The sequence below is a fragment of the Panthera pardus genome, unplaced genomic scaffold (assembly GCF_024362965.1).
Source record: "Panthera pardus isolate Hobbes unplaced genomic scaffold, ASM2436296v1 HiC_scaffold_17, whole genome shotgun sequence".
NCBI lineage: Eukaryota > Metazoa > Chordata > Mammalia > Carnivora > Felidae > Panthera > Panthera pardus.
This window is the reverse complement of record NW_026526732.1, coordinates 118,108,953-118,127,145: the sequence shown is the minus strand read 5'-3', so window position 1 is coordinate 118,127,145 and position 18,193 is coordinate 118,108,953.

Below are 18,193 nucleotides of genomic sequence, written 5' to 3'. Positions count from 1 at the left end.
TTTTTACCATAATTATAAACAAACAAATAGATAAAATAGACAGTCTTAAAGTCCAAATAGCCACCTTTCGTCACCTCATTCTCAGGGCTGCTACTCATTTGTTTAGAATGATCTCTATTCTCTCTGATGGGAAGCAATCTTGAGTCAACAAAAAGGAGATAAAAGCCAAAAGATGCAGAAAGAACAAATCACCCTTTGAGCCCCTGGGTTATACCTGAAACAATAAACCTTTGGAATTTTAGTTAGGAGGGATAATAAAGGCCTTTTTTTTCCTTAAAGAAAGGAGGAGGAGGAGGAAGAGGAGGAGGGGGAAGAGGAAGAGACAGGCAGAATAAGAACTAGGAAGAGGAAGAGGAAGGGGAAGGGGAGGGAAGTGGAAGGGGAAGGGGAGGGAAGAGGAAGGGGAAGGGGAGGGAAGAGGAAGGGGAAGGGGAGGGAAGGGGAAGGGGGGGAGGGGGGAAGGGGAAGGAGAAGGAAAAAGGCATTCTACTGGATCCAGCCTGGCTTTTATAATCCTTCAGGCCACAATGTAGGAAATGAATTGGACTAAGTCATTTTTTAGACAATAGGTTAATAAGCTTAATAATAAGTTAATAATCATAAGTTAATAATAGATCACAAGTACTCTACCCTAACTTAATATGCATGTAGCTCGGTAAGTGTTCACTGACTGGCGTGGCCTGGTGGGGGCGCGGTTTGCTGTGCTATCCGGACAGGCCGGCTGGGTTCATCAGCAGTGGTCTCCGAGTGGAGCAAAGGCTTTGCTTTCCCGTTGGTAACTGGTCCGATCCGACTCCAAAGCTCCAGTATCCATGTCAGTTCTGGAATTCTCACAGATGGATTTGCGAGTTAATCCTTACTCGTTTTGTAGCAATTCCCTTTCTGTGCACCCACTTTCCTACTTGGTGGTTTTTATCATTACTGGAGCTGGAGGTTCTGGTCTGCCTTTCGTAAGTCATGGCCCCAACCGGGTGGTCAGCAAGGCTCTTTAATTTAAGAACATGTGGAAATTTCAACCTGAAGGGGGAAAGACCTCAGGAACAGGCTCTAAAAGGTGAACGGAACAGGCTTGTGATTTCTCCTCCGTGCAATACCAGGAGAGAACTTTCATAGGACTTAATAGCTTCCCCTTTTAGTGATCTCTGGCTGTCCTAAGAAAGTGCAAGATAGTAAGAAAATTAAAAAGTGTCTGTAGTACTTTTTCGTCATAGTAACTTCTGATGAAAAAGACCAACAGCCATTTCAAAGGAGAAACGGTTTAGATCAAAGATCTGAATCCAAAATGGAGCCATCATGAGAAAATCTACACAGAAAGCAAATGTTTGGTGTGTCAGAATAACTCCCAGGAGAGAAATGCTTTGGAATTGAATATGTCCCAGGTGACTTTCTTAAAAAAAAAAAAAAAAAAAAAAAAACAACTATGGAAATCATAGTTTGCAAATAGTGTAATATCATGATTTACTTAGCATCAGAGCTAAATTTTTATGTGCCACATTTTCTTTTCTATCAATATTGATAATGGCTGTATAATATTCCACCCAGTGAATAGATCCTTCCATGTCTTTTTTAACCTGTCTCCTGTTTGATACTTTGGCTATTTCTGATATTGCACCATTAGAGATAACCATGATGAATATTTTGTCCATGTAGATTTTCCAGAATGGTGAATGGTTTCCTTATAATAGACTCTCAGAAGGGGAATCATGGGGTCAAAGGGTATCCATTTTTATTATCCTTGATCCATGCTGTCGAGCAAAGCTGTTTTACACTCTCCCTGTTAACACTGAGAATTGTCAAAATAACTTTATTGTAATTAAAAGGAAGGAGTGTTCATTTGCCCTCATACTGTTGCTGCTGAAATTGGACATTTTTAATATTTTATTATTTCCTTTTCTGTGAATTGCTTGTTTATGGGATAGTCTGTAAACCTGGGGCAGAGGTGAAGTTTATTTCTGGAACCTTCAGATGCCCTCAAACTCTTCCATTCTTTGGAACTCATCCCAACTACTCATGACGATCAGGCCAGAAAAATTCCCACAGTGCTCTACTGTCACGCCAGGCAACTCTACAGGGACACACACATTGTCGTGTGTTTACGAGCAAATCCAGGGGACCTCTGTGTCACCCACGTCCTCCTTGCTTCCTTCCACCACCTATGAACAGTGGCACTGCCGTTTCCGCATTTGGAGAATTTACTCCTCTAATCAGTGGTTCTCAACACTGACTTGCACGTTAGAATCATCTGGGGAACTTTGAAAATTCCCAATACCAAGCACATTCTCCACACCAATTAAATTAGAGTCTCTGGGGTGGCACCTGGCATCAATGTTTTTGAAAGCTCTCCTGAGGATCCCAAAGTACAGGCAAAGTTGAGAACCACTGCTTGAAATCCTCCCAGCACCATGCGAGGGGCTCAAGGTGCCAGCACCCATAAGCAACGGCTCCTGTCCTCAGGGGCCTCACAGCTAGGAGGTTTGGGAGGGAAGCACACTCTGAATGCTTCGATATATATACAGAGAGCATTAGATAGAGGTATAGATACATAGATACATATATATACATACGTGTGTGTACACACACATACGTAGATGCACCCACACACACACACACACACATATATATGGGCCACTTTATTAACTATAACCAATAAATTCATTAACCAGTGCCATCAACTCCGTAAAATTGTATGCACTAAGTTATTGTCATTAAGAGGTAAACTGTATGAAAACAAAGAGACTTACTCAAAACACATGTGACAAAGGCTGAGAGAGTTTGTGACGATCTCTCACTGTCTGCATTACCAACCTACACTACTGATTCTCTGCATAGGAAACTGATTTTTCTAAAGGGTGCTTTTGAAGTACAATCACTCCGGTTTGCCTAAGAAATGGGTGGTTATGCTATGTTATGTTTACCGAGGCAAAATATATATGGACATATTAGAAAAATCGTTTTAAAATGAGGCAACAAAGGGTTTTCGCTTCCTCTTAAGAAATTTAAACTCATTATTACATGATCCCTCCCTGCCGTTCTGCAGCCGCACCGATCTGTCCACGAGGTGGCGCTCTGGACAAATTCATGAGCTGTGCGCTTTAGAGACGCTCATATCTTATTCCGTGGCCATTCATCTATGGTCTGCGTCTAAAACAATCAGAAGTGGTTTTCTTATCTTTTGCTAATTGGGAAATAAAGTTAGGCCCATTTGAACAGTATTTATAACTATCAATCCAAATATTGTCTTTAGAATGCTTTAAATATACCTTATTTTATTGAATTCTAGTGCATTCTCCCCCCCCCCCCCCCCGTTATCAAGACAATTATAGGCTTTAAAATGGTTTCACAGGCTTCATCTTACAGACATTTAGTCCCTGCTTTTTCTATTAAAGCCAATAATGAAATATAGCTCCCATTGTCTCTGTATAAAGATCCAAACACACATCGGACTTCAAAGAATTGGATTTATTTTTATGAGTTAAGGCATCTGAATGTTATCTGAGACAGAATTAAATGGCCAAGTGTTTCTGATTCTTCTCAACAGATATAGGACCGTCTTTGGCCCTGTGCCCCGCGGTTGAGTCCTCAAGCTAGAATAACATACAGGATTCAGCAAAAGCCAGGTTGGCCCCAAAACACCCCTGGAGGCGGGGTCACTGCCCAAAAGTGGTTGCGCGGCTTCTCGGGAAGTTTGATCAGAATTTCCAGGGGCAGCTGCTACCGCCATTCCTGTCAGCTCTCCTGGAAAGGGCAGGACTTTGGAGTGTCCAGGAGGCCCCAATGCCAAATTGTATGCTGTGCCTGTTGGGATCTCTCCAGAGGTGCTGCTTCACGGGTTCTTCTTTCTGACATGTATATTGACACAGATAGACCATCAGAATGAATTTGGGCTCTTCTGTTGGAGAACTAAGCCTGATATCCAGAGCCAGAGAAAGCCAAAGACGTATTTGCTTCCTTCTAGCACTGGGAGAAATGTCACCTCGGGAAAACCGGGTATTAATGAGCACAGAAAACAACGGTCGTATATCATCCTTGCGTTGGCAATGGCCACGACTTTGGCTGTCCTCTGATCCTGCCTCAGCAAATGTGATGCACTTGACATTCATAACAGTTTCTTGGATGAGGCTGTTGGTGCCTGAGGGTTTACATGGCACTATTTCTGATCACCAGTTGACTCTCCTTCCCGTCACTCTCCCTCCAGGGACTGGGCCAGCCGTGGAAAGGATTAGCAGGCCCCCTTGCTTCAAAGTGCCCCTCAATCTGTTGTTGGTGCATTTACACAAACACTTCTTCCTCTTTCTAAGAAATGTTCTCCAAAAAACATGGGGTACTTGGGGGGTGCCTGAGTGGCTCAGTCGGTTAAGCGTCCGACTTCGGCTCAGGTCATGATCTTCTCTCTGCCTGTGAGTTTGAGCCCCGCATCGGGCTCTGTGTTGACAGCTCAGAGCCTGGAGCCTGATTCCAATTCAGTGTCTCCCTCTCTCTCTGCCCCTCCCCTGCTCGTGCTCTGTCTCTCTCACTCTCTCTCTCAAAAAAATAAATAAATAAACATTAAAAAAAATTTTAAATAAAAAGAAAGAACATGGGGTACTCGGAATTAGCACACAAGTAAATATGGATGGTGACAAGACAGAACTGGAACACCCACCAAGTCATAACTTTTGAAAGACCGTAATACTCTGCTCAAGACAAACTTCTCACCCCGATGGGGCATCTGGACACATAGGACAGAGGACACTCCTTATCAGATGAGTGTTCTCCCTGCGTGAGGCCAGCTGACCAGAAATGACCCAGCGCTCATGTAAAAACAGTAAAGAGGGAAGACAGAAGGGAAGCTGTTGGTTAAGTGACACCCCTGGAAGGAAAGTTCACATGAGTGGGGCTGTGGCCCCTCCTACCCACCTGGTGCTGGGGACACGCAGGGGACCAAGGAGAGAGACTGGGACAACCCAGAAAAGGAGGTGAGGTCAGAGTATGGTTAGAAGCAAATGGAACTCTTGCCAGCTAATAATGTGCCAAACTCATTACACAGATAATCTCCTTTAATACTCAGGACAACCCCAGCTAAAATCATCTCAACTTTACAAATGAGAAACTCAAAACCCTCAAGTGTTAAATACGATGTTCGGCACGATGAAGTGACCAAGTCTAAATCTGGAGGCAGGACGGTTTGTCTCAAATCTCCGCTTCTGCACTGTATCCCCGTGAGAGATGGGGGTCTCTGCTTAGTCTTTCGGCCTCACCCTTCGAAGTGGGCAAAGAAGGACTCCTGAATGACGTGTGAGCTACTCCGAAGAACCAGGAATGTGGAATGCACGGGACCAGGGAAGAGCCTTGCTCCATTAAATGACGACTGAGTGCAAGACAGCTGAGCCTCGTGGTAGAATCTGGTCTGCTTTTCTGATGGAACCAGCACCTGTCTTTTCAAAGGACGGTGACACGTATTGCCCATACTCTTATTTTTAACATATCGGGACATAGCCTAGAGTTGCTTTTATCAACTGCCCCCCACTTTTTTTTACATTTATTTATTTTTGAGAGACAGAGCACAAGTGGCAGAGGGGCAGAGAGAGAAGGAGACACAGAATCCGAAGCAGGCTCCAGGCTCCGAGTTGTCAGCACAGAGCCCGACACGGGGCTCGAACTGTTCAATTTACTGTGATCAGTCAAATCACAGTAACTGTGAGATCATGACCCGAATCGAAGTCAGACACTCAACCGATTGAGCCACCCAAGCGCCCCTAAACTGCCCCTTTTAAATCTCAGCTTTAGTTCCTCAACAAATGAAATGTATATTTAAAGCAGAAAAGAGGGTTTTTTTGCTAGACACAATATTATAGTGTTTGTTAAATCTATATCTGTAACACTAATTTTTTTTTAATGTTTATTTATTTTTGAGAGAGAGAGAGAGAGACAAAGCACAAGTGCGGGGAGGAGCAGAGAGACCGACAGAGATACAGGATCTGAAGCAGGTTCCAGGCACCGAGCAGTCAGCACAGAGCCCTACGTGAGGCTCACACCCGTGAACTATAAGATCATGACCTGAGCCGAAGTCAGACACTTAACCGACTGAACCACCCAGGCACCCCAACACTAAATATTCTTTATATGATAGCACTTAACACAGAATTTTAAATAAAATATCTGACCCATTTTAATAAACTTGGAGTAGTAGACTTTTTTTTACTGGGATGGATATTTCTGCTCATTCCAGAAAGGTTCTGTCGAAGGAAAAAACCATCATACTACTCAAAGCATCAGTTTCTTCAAAAAGAGAAGGTACACAGCAAAATCACCCAGATTTGCATTGCAGAAAAGAAGACAGGACTTAGAGAGTCATTGACCTCAATACAAGTTCAGAAACTGTCCAAAGGAGGGAACTTTTCCAGATATGTGTGGCTCTTGGATCCGGGAGTGATAGTCTTGCCTCAGCTGGACCAATCACAGCCTTTCCCTGACACTGTATTTTACCGTGGGACCAAAAGAGAGTGAGTCAGTGCTGTTGTAGTTGTGGCCTCAGCAAGATGAAAATGTGGGCTGGTCTGGGGTGATCATGAGGTCAACACATAGAGAGAAGCGTAGACAAAGCACAAAACCTTGGGATATTTCAAGGCTCTCCGGATCTTGAGTTGAGCCACATCCTTGCCCTCTCGCTGTTTGGCTGTTGGTTTCCTTTGGTTATGTAAGAAACCCCAGTATTCTATTAAATCCCTCTTCGTGCCGCAGCTAGTTTGAGTTGATCTTTTATCACACTCAGGAAAAAAACAACAACAACTCTCGACTAATGTACCCTCAAACTGAAAATACATGAACTATTTGTCTCAAGAAATTTTAGGGCTATGTCGGAACTTTAACTTCTTGATATAAGGAGGCCAGCTTCTTTGATTAGACCTGCCAAATTGTTGCTACCTTAAAAGGGCCCTGGAAGATCTGAGCAGATGAAAGCCGTCAGAGGACAACTCTGTTGTGGATCAGACACTTACATAAAAGGAAAGCATGCATTCGGCACATCTGCATAAGAGCACGGAGCCTGGCTGTTGGAAAATGCTAATAAGAATCCAATGCTCCACCCTTGGGCTCGTGCATTGCCTAAAAAAGCTGCACTGATGGGGCTGTGAGACCAAGCTCTTGTAGGTAGAGATGAAATTTTCAAAATAGTACTCAGTAGCGAGGGTGAGGGGATCCAATCACGTTCAAGTCATAGCAGTAACTAACAAAAATGCTTAGACAATTAGAGACTGCCATTTACATGAGTGAATGCCACCAGTAATTTCTTTCCTGGACAAAACCCTCAAACACCAGTCTATCACATTCAAAACACTCTAAGCCTGAAGCCGTCCCAGGTGGAATCAGGTCCCTGGGTAGGGAGGAGCAAGCAGGCAGGGGAGAAGGAGCAGGGCAAGAGAGGAGGCAAGCTGAGGAGAGAGTGTTTTCCAGCTGGACAGCAGCTATAAAGGATGGCAGGGAGCTCAACACCCTACGTTGGTATCTACGGGTGCAGTTCCTGTCCCCTTGGGCCGCATTTTCTGAAAGGAGAGGCCAAGCCTCACCTGAGAAGAGGGGAGAGGAAAGGCCAGCTCTAGAGAAAAGACAATTTCCCAGCTTATTCTGGCTCCTATCCAGCACCACCAAAGGGCCCCTCCCCTTTCTCCCACTAGCAACGTCTGCCCAGTCCTTGAATGGTATCCCACACCAAACTCATGGCCAACCACGACCTCAGCATGTGACTTTGTTTGGAAATAGGGTCTTTGCAGATGTAATTAGTTAAGAACCTTGAGATGAAACCATCCTGGATCTAGGGTCACCCTAAATACAGTGACCGGTTCCTCATAGGAAGAGAGGACACAGAGAGACGCACAGGGAAGGAGGCCACGTGAACAGGGAGGCAGACACGGGAACGATGTGCCCACAAGGCCCAAGCTGAAAGAAGCAAGGAAGGATTCTTCCCTAAAGCCTCCAGGAGAAGCATGGCCATGCTGACACCCTGATGTCTATTGGTTTAAGCCACCAAGTTTGTGGTAATTTGTTACAGCAGCCACAGGACACTAATGCAATCTGGAAGCTCTTTAGGCATCTCCCGCCCTTAGCCAAGTACAGCAACACACACACGCATTGACCTCACCTCCCTACACACCTTCTTCCGTCACCCCACCACATCTCATCTCTGCCCTCCACTTTCTCATCCTAATATCAAAGTCCTCGTTTCCTAAACGTGGCTCATGTCAGTTAAAGGTTCAAAGAAAACCAGTTTGATTGAATCAATTCTCATTAGAATAGATGATGCCACCATTTGTCCAAAAACATTTCCCCTTTTACAGAGAACTCTTTAGTTGGTCAGATTTCCTATATGAGAAGAATAATTGAAGAGTGGACACATTCCGTTCTGAAGAGAGGTCCACCCCTGGGGATATCTTGGTTCCATATTCAGATGGCTTTAGGGGGGCCCTGAGAGCAGGAACCCAGCCCTTCTTCTCCCCACCCAGTTGATTCCCATCAGCCAAGATCACGTCAAAAATTCTTTCCTAACCTTGGCTGTATGTATTCCACCACCCTCTTTCTAGCCCCAACGTCAGCTCTAGAAAGACAGGAGAGCTAAAACAGTACTTAGAGGTTATCTTGTTCAAAGCCAAGAAACACAGCTCACTAGTGGCGTTTTATCGACCAAGAAACACAGCTCACTAGTGGCGGGACTAAGACAAGTACCAAGGTCTCTTTTAGCCTAAAGACAGTCACTGGGATTCTTGGAGTGGTTACCATGTGCCAGACACTGTGCTCAGTACCTTGTATACATTGGAGCATTTTATTGCCTCTAAGATTCGCAGGTAAAGTCGCAACACATGTAAGGATGTGCAGGAACAGTCCATTATCAAACAAGGAAAAAGACAACAAGAAGACCGTGTATATTTCTTTTTTCATTGAGAATCTTTCAGCCCATTGGTTCAGAAGGTATCTAAGTGACCCTTCTCTGTCTTGTCTCTCTTCCTCTGCCCCCTTCACTCAGGATCTTTTTGGCCTTTGCTACCCTTGTTCTCTCCCACGGGTTGGTTGCCCTTGGCAGCAGGAAGCACCAAGGGATCCCAAGGGTTCTGAGTATCCCGCGAAGGGCTCGCAAGCCCTCAAGTGAGTCCGGAGAAGAGCGCCATCTTGTGGAACATCAACAGGAGGGCCCTTCCTCTTGCCCACATGACCACTGTTCACCTCAAAGCTTCAGGACTGTGCACTTGTCCACACAAAGCCTTGGCCCTTCTCCTTGACTCACTCCACAGCCTTTCGGCACCTAGACTGATGGTCAATGAGAGGGAGGAAAGGAGAGGAAGAGCAAGAAGAAAAACTCCACTTACTGTGGTTACTATTGTTACATCCTGTCTCATAGGCAAGGAATCTAATGCTTAGGGAGGCTAAGTAACTTCACTGAGAGCTAGGGAAGCCCGGGGCCAGTGTCAAACCCACGTCTGTTTTTATCTGCCTCATTTGTATTCCGGGGAGTGGAAGCATGACTCCCCAGGGAGCTTGGCCCCAGACCTCTGTGCCCTTAGTGTCTCCTATCGACCCCAGGAGCCACCTCAGCCTCACTCATGCCCATTGTCAGGACCCACCAAGAGACAGGGGTTAATTTTGGAAGTGTGGGGAGCTCTGAGGAGCTGCCTCTGGTCAACACCCTCTAAAAGCACCTTACCGTGGGGGCCTCGGAAATAGGAAGAACCTCCTTCGGTTCATTACACAGATTCCTTTACACAGATCAGTTGTTCAGGGTTATTACCTGAGATCCTGTATTTCCTGAGGACTGGGACGAAAGTCACATGTGGGTGCCCCTTCCTTTTTTTTATTCCTTCTGCTGGTTGAAAAATGGACATGCTGGCTGAAACTGCAGCAACCAACCTAGAGCACGAGGGGACCTTTGAAACCAAGGCCATGGATTACTGATCATTAAGCCAGGATGACCGACTTCTGAGTTTCTGATGCCATAGGATGCTATACCAACGGGACTGCTTATTTCCAGAGTCTTAAGTGAAAGAGAAAGAAATTTCCATCTCATTTGAACCACTGCTATGCTGGGGTTTGTACCTCATAGCTGAACCAATTCCTGCTAATATGCTTTGGCTTCGTGTATACGTGATGCTCTCAGTGAAGTGTGTCTGGTCACAAGTGACAGAATAGCCAGTTAGTGGGAATTCAAGCAACGAAACACTTCATTGTGTCCTGTGAAGAAGTCTTGAGGTAGGGAGCGTCAGAATCTTTTCTGCGGCTCAACAACACCAGGACCTGAACATGGTATTTCTGTGGTTCTGTTGGCCTGCTACCTCTGCTCACAATCTGGCTGCAGCAGCTCCTTCTCACACAACAGCATCCAAAACAGGAAGGCAACCTCTCCTTTATCAGCTAAGAAAATCTTTCCCATAAACCCACAAGCCAATTTCCCCTTATACCTCACCGTGTGTCCCTAGTTTGGTTATTATCAAGGGGGAGTGGGATTTCCAAAACCGGTCTAGCTTATGCTTATTATTCCCCAGGATGGGGGCACATTGCCATTCAAGCACAACCATGGGTTCCATTAGCAAAGAAGGGAGAATAGATGTTGGGGAGGCAACCAATTATATCTGCCCTATGAATTAAAAAAAAAAAAAAGCCCTGAAGGATAAAGACATTTGGGTCCTTGATTTGGGGTGACTCTGCAGTTGTACTGACATTATTCTGAAGTGTCAACGCTAATTTTATTCACTCGGGGCTTGTAGCTTCTCCGTTTACAATACACTGTCCCATGATTTAAGGCTAAAGAAGACCTAAGTGTGGACAATATTTCACCAAACCTACAATCAGGCGAGATGATGATTTCATCTTTTATGCTTTCAGCCCAAATCAAGCTGAAGCTCAGAGAGAGCTATTTATTTTAAGAAATACCAGCGTCAAGGGCTCCTGAGCCCTTCCCTGTCATTTCAGGTTATTGGTTCTCTTCCACAGCGCTGTGTCTGCCCTTTCCTCCTTGGCGGTCTCCAGCTCTCCCCCCACCCCCGCCCCCACCGCGCACCGCCTCCGTCTTCCTCCAGACTTGCCCCTTCCTCCCCTTTTGTGGCTGCTCTTTTTCTCTTTATTTCTTTTGTCTTTCTGGTTCCTTCCTTCTCCCCGCACCACCCCCCACCTGCCTTTCCACTGCTCCCAATTGTGAAGCGCTCCTGGTTAGGAGCTGTGGTTTCATTAGGTTTGTTTCATGCTCATTATCCTTCCTCCAAAAAGCAGGGGGGGTTCGGTGCTTGTGCGTGGCCCTTGCAGAGAAAGCTTTCATAAAATGAAACCCAACTGAATGGAAACAAGACCAAAAAAACCTGAACCGTCTCCATTTCGGTCGTGTGACTGATTAATTCCATTCAGTATTTGGTCTTAGGAGGGAAAGAACTAGCAAAAAGCAATATCCTATTAAGCTCTCTTCAGTTTGATTTGATCTAATGAATTCAGTCAAGCCTGGCATCTGTGCAAAGCCATATGGGCCATCATGAAGCCCAGCAAATATTCATGTAGCTGGATCCTCTCAGGTACTTGGCTACCAACACAGAGAACTGGCTCAGACCCAGCACCGAGCAGGAAAGTCCTACAAGGGGAGGTGGTAGAATGGAATTGTGTCTCCCTAGAGTTGAAGCCCAAACCTCCATGTGACTGAATTTGGAGACGGGACTTTTAGGAGGCAATTAAGGTTAAATGAGGTCATAAGGGTTGGGCTCTAATCCAGCAGAACTGTGGCCCTATAAGAAGAGAAAGATCTCTCTCTCTCTCTCTCTCTCTCTCTCTCTCTCTCTTTCCCTCTCCCTCTCTCTCTCTCTCTCTCTCTCTCCCTCTCCCTCTCTCTCTCTCTCTCTCTCTCTTTCTCTCTCTCTCTCTTCCCCTCTCCATCCCCCCCCCTCTTTTTTTTTTCTCTCTCTCTCCCTCCCTCCTCTTACCATTACCATATGAGGACATATCAAGGAGGTGGCCATCTGCTAGCCAGGTAAAAGTTTCTCATCAGAAACCAAATCAGCTGGTACCTTGATCTTGGACCTCCTAACCTCTAGAACCGTGAGAAAATACATTTCTGTTGTTTAAGCCCCCAAGTCTATGGTATTTGTTACAGCAGCCTGAGCTGACTAATACGGGGGCACAGTCTCAGAGCAAAGTGTTGAGGGATGAGACTGGAACACTGTGAAGCTGTTGCCTCATCCAGGCTCCTCCCAGCCTAGAAGCAAAAGCCCTGCCTCCCCAAGTAGGCTCTGTTTGTGCATCCATGACTCAGTAGAATAAACTCTGACTTCTAGGAGTGGGTTGGGGGAGGAAATGAAATTTTCCTGAAATCAATTATATCTCTTTCCTATCTCTGGTGATTCCTCTATTATTTCCAGGGTGATTTCTTTCTTTTTAAATTTCATCCATAAAATTTTTAGCATGTATCTCTAAAAGATAAGGATTCTTCAGAAATAGCCATAATGATTATATCCCAAGAAATTAAGTCATTCCTCAATATCATCAACTATTTAGTATACAATGTTCACGTTAATAATCATTTCATAACTGCATTAATGGCTGTGCTTTCATTCTTACAAATTGTTTACTTGAATCAAGATCCAAAAAGCCCATCGCTGGACGTACTGATTATGTTGCTTAAGTCTCTTGTAATCTACAGCATCCTCTTGAAATCATTGTTGATTCAACAACCTTGAAGTTTGTTGATGTTGCAGAAAAGCCAGCTGATTCGTCCTGTAGAGTTTCCCAGTTTGGATTTGCTCCTTACATCTCCATGGTGTTTTAACATATCAGTCTCTCCTTGGTAATTTCCTGTACGTGACTGATTGGATCAGGTCTAGGATGAAATTTTTTTTTTTTAATTTTAACATTTTTTTTTTTCTTGAGAGACAGAACGTGAGCAGGGGAGGGGCAGAGAGAGAGGGCGACACAGAATCTGAAGCAGGCTCCAGGCTCCAAACTCAACACAGAGCTCCACACGGGGCTCGAACCCGTGAACCGTGAGATTATGACCTGAGCTGAAGGCGGATGCTTAACCCACTGAGCCCCCCAGGCGCCCCTGAATTCTTTTAAGGCTGCTTTATAAGTGGTGGTGCAGTCTTCCAAGTGGAAGATCTAGTTGTTTCTCTTTGGTGACGTCGCCAGATGCTAATGGCTATACATTAGTGTAATATGTAGATGCATTAATTCATTAAGGGGAATATGTAGTGGTATGTAATATGTAGAGTAATAGAGACATTAATTCATTCAGGGGTAAAATGAGAATATGCTATCAATCGTTGTTCATTCTTAGTGGGAATAATTTCCCACTAAGTGGGAATAATTCTACAGAGGAACTCCCCCTCATCTACTATTTAACCAGTGACACCACTCATAGAGAAACATCAGATAAATGCTTGATTATTTCCCTTTGTGTATTAGTTTTATATGAACGTGCTGGTTCACCAGCATTCTCCAAAGGTGACCACTTGGCAGTTAGTCTGAGTTGATTTTGTGGGGTGTTTTTGTTTGTTTTGGTTTTGGTTTTTGCTCCATCATGAACGTGTGGACTTTAACCTGTTTTTGTGTTTCACCCCACTGCACTTGCTCTCTTGATGATGTTTAAATTGCTCAGTCTTTAGCCAGGGACCTCTTCAGGTTGGTGCCTAAGTCCTTCTGACACATTTTATTTATTTATTTTTTTTTATTTTTTTTTTTTTAATTTTTTTTTTTTTCAACGTTTTTTATTTATTTTTGGGACAGAGAGAGACAGAGCATGAACGGGGGAGGGGCAGAGAGAGAGGGAGACACAGAATCGGAAACAGGCTCCAGGCTCCGAGCCATCAGCCCAGAGCCTGACGCGGGGCTCGAACTCACGGGCCGCGAGATCGTGACCTGGCTGAAGTCGGACGCTTAACCGACTGCGCCACCCAGGCGCCCCCTTCTGACACATTTTAGTGAGTAAGTGGTCTTCACCATCTTCCTTTCTTCCTTGATTTCTGATCCGAGAAGATATTCCAGGTTTCTTCTGTACATGTTCTGACCCAGACCTAGAACCATTCATTTCTCCAAGGAGCGCTTTCTTCTTAGTGGGAAATGGCAGGACAAGATCACCATCTCTCTGCTGAAGATATTCATTGCTGTGAGGCTCATCATTATTTTCTTGGCTATTTCTGTACACAGAACTAGAAGTTTGTTTTAGAAAAAGTTTAAAAAAATTTTTAAAGATAAAATACATTATGAGAATATATTGAACTTCCAATTCAAATTTAGAAGTAAAGGGTTTATTTGAACTTTTGTATCTCTAAAGATGTGCTTTTTCCTGCACCGATAAAGCTGGTTGTCAAGGACGCTGGAAATCATAGAATTAGAATATCACACCCTTATTCATTTGCTTTATCCCACAAGAGACCCAGAACAGTCTTAGAGAAACAATGCTACCACTCACCATTCCCAGACAATATGAATACAGTAACCAATGTTGAAATATTTTTCCCCATTATGTTTTGTCCTTATGGTATATCGCCCTGGGAGAGTAGAGTTAAATTATTGTATTTAAAGCCTCTTGGAATAGTTCTTCTATGTGTGTCCATATTTCAGAATGTCTGAGGAGGAACAAGCCAGAACAGAGGTAAAGGACCGCCTTGAAGGAGGACCATCATTCTTCCCAGGAGAACCCAGTGCTCTCACATCCAGCTTGATTAATACTCCTTCCTCCTTCATTTACATCCTCCAACTCCCCGCCATCCCCACCCCCCAGTACATCGCTTCACTTGGTTCCTCCAACACTCCCTTGTAACATCCCGATGATCAGGTCTCTGTGGCATAGTTATCCTTGCCACATAGAGGGAGGTGTGCATCAGGATTTTCAAAAAAATGTTCACACACCTTTAAAAAATAAGCTTTAAAAATAGACTTTATTTTTTAGAGCAGTTTTTAGGTTCACAGCAACGTTGAACTGAAGGTACAGAGATTTTCCATATACCTCCAACCCCCTTCATGCATGGCCTCCCCCATTGCAACACCCCCCACAGAATTGTACGTTTGTTACACCAGATGAACCTGCATTGACACATCATTGCTACCCAAAGACCACAGCGAGCATTGGGACTCTCTTTTGGTGTCGTACTTTCTGTAGATTTGGACAAATGTTATAACGACATGTGTCCATTATTCTAGTATCATAGACTATTTGCACTGCCTTAAAAATCTATGCTGCCCCTTAGTCTTCCCTTCCTCCCTCCCTGCTCACCCCAGGCATCCACTAACTTTTTTTTACTGTCTCCATAGTCTTGCCTTTTCCAAAATACAGTTGGAACCATACAGTATGTGGCCTTTTCAGATTGGTTTCTTCCATTTGGTCACATGCACTTAACTTTCCTTCATGTCTTTTCATGGCTTGATAGATCATTTCTTTTTAGTGCTGAATAATATTTCATTGTCACAATGTGCCACAGTTTATTTACCCATTCATCTATCGAAGGACATTTTGGTGGCTTGCAGAGTTTGGTAATTATGAATAAAGCTGCTGTAAACATCAGGCTACAGACTTTTGTGAGAACATAAGTTTTCAATTCTTTGAAGAAAATATCAAGGAGCATGATTGCTGGATTATGTGGTGAGAGTATGTTTAGTTGTTTTTTTTTTTAATTTCTGTAAAGCTTATTCATTTATTTTGACAGAGAGAGGGAGAGAGTAGGGTAGGGGCAGAAAGAGAGGGAGAGAGAAAGAATCCCAAGCAGGCTCCTTACTGTCAGTGCAAAGCCCGACGCGGGGGTCCAACTCACAAGCCACGAGATCATGACCTGAGCCGAAAGCAAGAGTTGGACACTTAGCTGACTGAGCCACCCACGTGCCCCAAAAGTAGGTTTAGTTTTAAAAGAAATTTCCAGGGGTGCCTGGGTGGCTCAAGCCCCGTGTCTGGCTCTGTGCTGACAGCTCAGAACCTGGAGCCTGCTTCGGATTCTGTATCCCTCTCTGTTCCTCTCTCTCTCTCTCTCTCTCTCTCTCTCTCTCAAAAATAAAAATAAATATGTAAAATTTTTTTAAGAAACTGCCAGATGTGTTCCAAAGTGTCTGCACCATTTTGCATTACCACCACCAATAAATGAGAGCTCCTGTTGTTCCATATCCTTGCCAGAATTTGATATCATCAGTGTTTTGGCTTTGGGCCATTCTAATAGATGTCTAGTGGTATCTCAGTGTTTGCATTTGCATTTCTCAGATGACATATGACGTGGAGCATCTTTTCACACGTTTATTTGCCATCTGCATATCTTTTTTTTTTTTTTTTTTTTTTTTTTTTTTTTTTTTTTTTTTTTTTGGTGAGGTGTCTGTTAAGGTCTTTGGCTCATTTTTTAATCAACTTGTTTCTTTTCTTATCATTGAGTGTTAAGCGTTCCTTGTACATTTTAGATGAGTCCTTTATCAGATACATCTTTTGCAAATATTTTCTCCCAGTCCGTGGTTTGTCTTTTCATTCTCTTGACAGTATCGTCTGGAGAGCAGAACATTTTGACTTTAATGAAGTCCAGCCTATCGGTTCGTTCTTTCTTTCGTGGATCATATGTTGATGTTGCATCCAAAAAGTTATCACCAAACGCCAGGTTTTCTAGATTTTGCTCCTTTGTACAGTTTTGTGTTTTACACTTAGGTTTGTGATCTATTTTGAGTTAATTATGAGGTAGAGTGTAATGACTGTGTCTAGATTCCTTTTTTTTTTTTCATGTGGATGTTCATTTGTTCTAGCACCATTTGTTGAAAATACTGTCTTTGCTCCATTGTATTGCCTTTGTTCCTATGTCCAAGATGAGTCAACCAAATTTATGGGAGTTATTTGGGGGCTCTCTATTCTGTTCCATTGATCTATTTTGTCTATGTTTTCTCCAAAACTACACTGTCTTGATTACTGCAGCTTTATAGTAAGCCTTGAAGCTGGGTAGCCTACAGCCCTCCAGCTCTGTTCTTCTTCAATATTGCATTGCCTATTCTAAGTCGTGTCCCTCGCCATATAAACTTTAGAATCAGTTGGTCTATCCATAAAAACTGGAATTTTAATTGAGGTTGCACTGAATTTATAGATCAAGTTGGGAAGCACTGATATTTTGCTAATACTGAGTCTTCCTATTCATGAGCATGAAATATCTTTCCATTTATTTAACCCTTTTTGCTTCATACACCTTTGATGGAGTAATTTCATTTCCAATAAGTAAATCGCCCAAAGAAGGTGAAAACATGTATGCAACACTGATTTTAGTAATTTGTTGACAAGATAGTTCTGAAACTTTAAAATGAATAAAAAATTTCCCAGGGAACATATTTAAAATGTAGATTTTTTTAATTAAAAAAGGAATCCTGGCATTTTCTCCTGCATTTTTCTTTTGATTAGGTAAAATGTACACTCTATTTGTGGTTTTCGAGTACATTTCCCTGACGACCAGTTAGGTTGGGCACCTTCTCATATGTCTGTTGGCTATTTTATTTCCTTCTTTGTGAAGTGTCCCTTTATGTGGGAACTTTTCTCATTACTTTCTGAGTTCTCAGTTTTTTCCTTGTTGATTTGTAGGAATTTATAATATATTCAAGATACTAGACTGGATTTCTGGTAATACATGTTGCAAATATTTTTTTCTATTCTGTGTTTTGTGTTTTCAGTCTCTTTATGATGTTTTTTGATTAATAGAATTCCTAATTTTATTAAAGTTAAGTTTATCAACTTTTTCCTTCATGATTAAGGAATTCTTCACTACTTTGAGTCATTGAAGCTTTCTTATCTTCTATATGCTTTATAATTTTGTCTCTCACGTTTATATCTCTTTTCTACGGGGAATCAATTTTTATGTATGGTATGAGGGAAGGGTCCACTTTTACTTTTTTCCATATGGAAACCTACTTGTCCCAGGAGTACCATTTGAAAAGTCAATTTTCCTCACTGATATACAAAGCTACCTTGTTCACATGTCAACTTTCTATATGAACATATATCTGTTTCTGGGTTCTCTACTCTAGTCCATCAGTCTATTCACTATCCTGGCATCAGTACCACACTAATTACTACAGTTTTATGCCATATGGAAGGACAAATTCACCCCTTGTATTTTCCTTCAAGAGTGTTTTGGCCATTTTTTTTATCATTTGCATTTCCATATACTTTAGAAGCAGTGAGTCAATCTCTACCGATAATTTGATTTGCTTTTTATTAGGAATGAAAGAACTATAATTCAGCTTAGGGAGA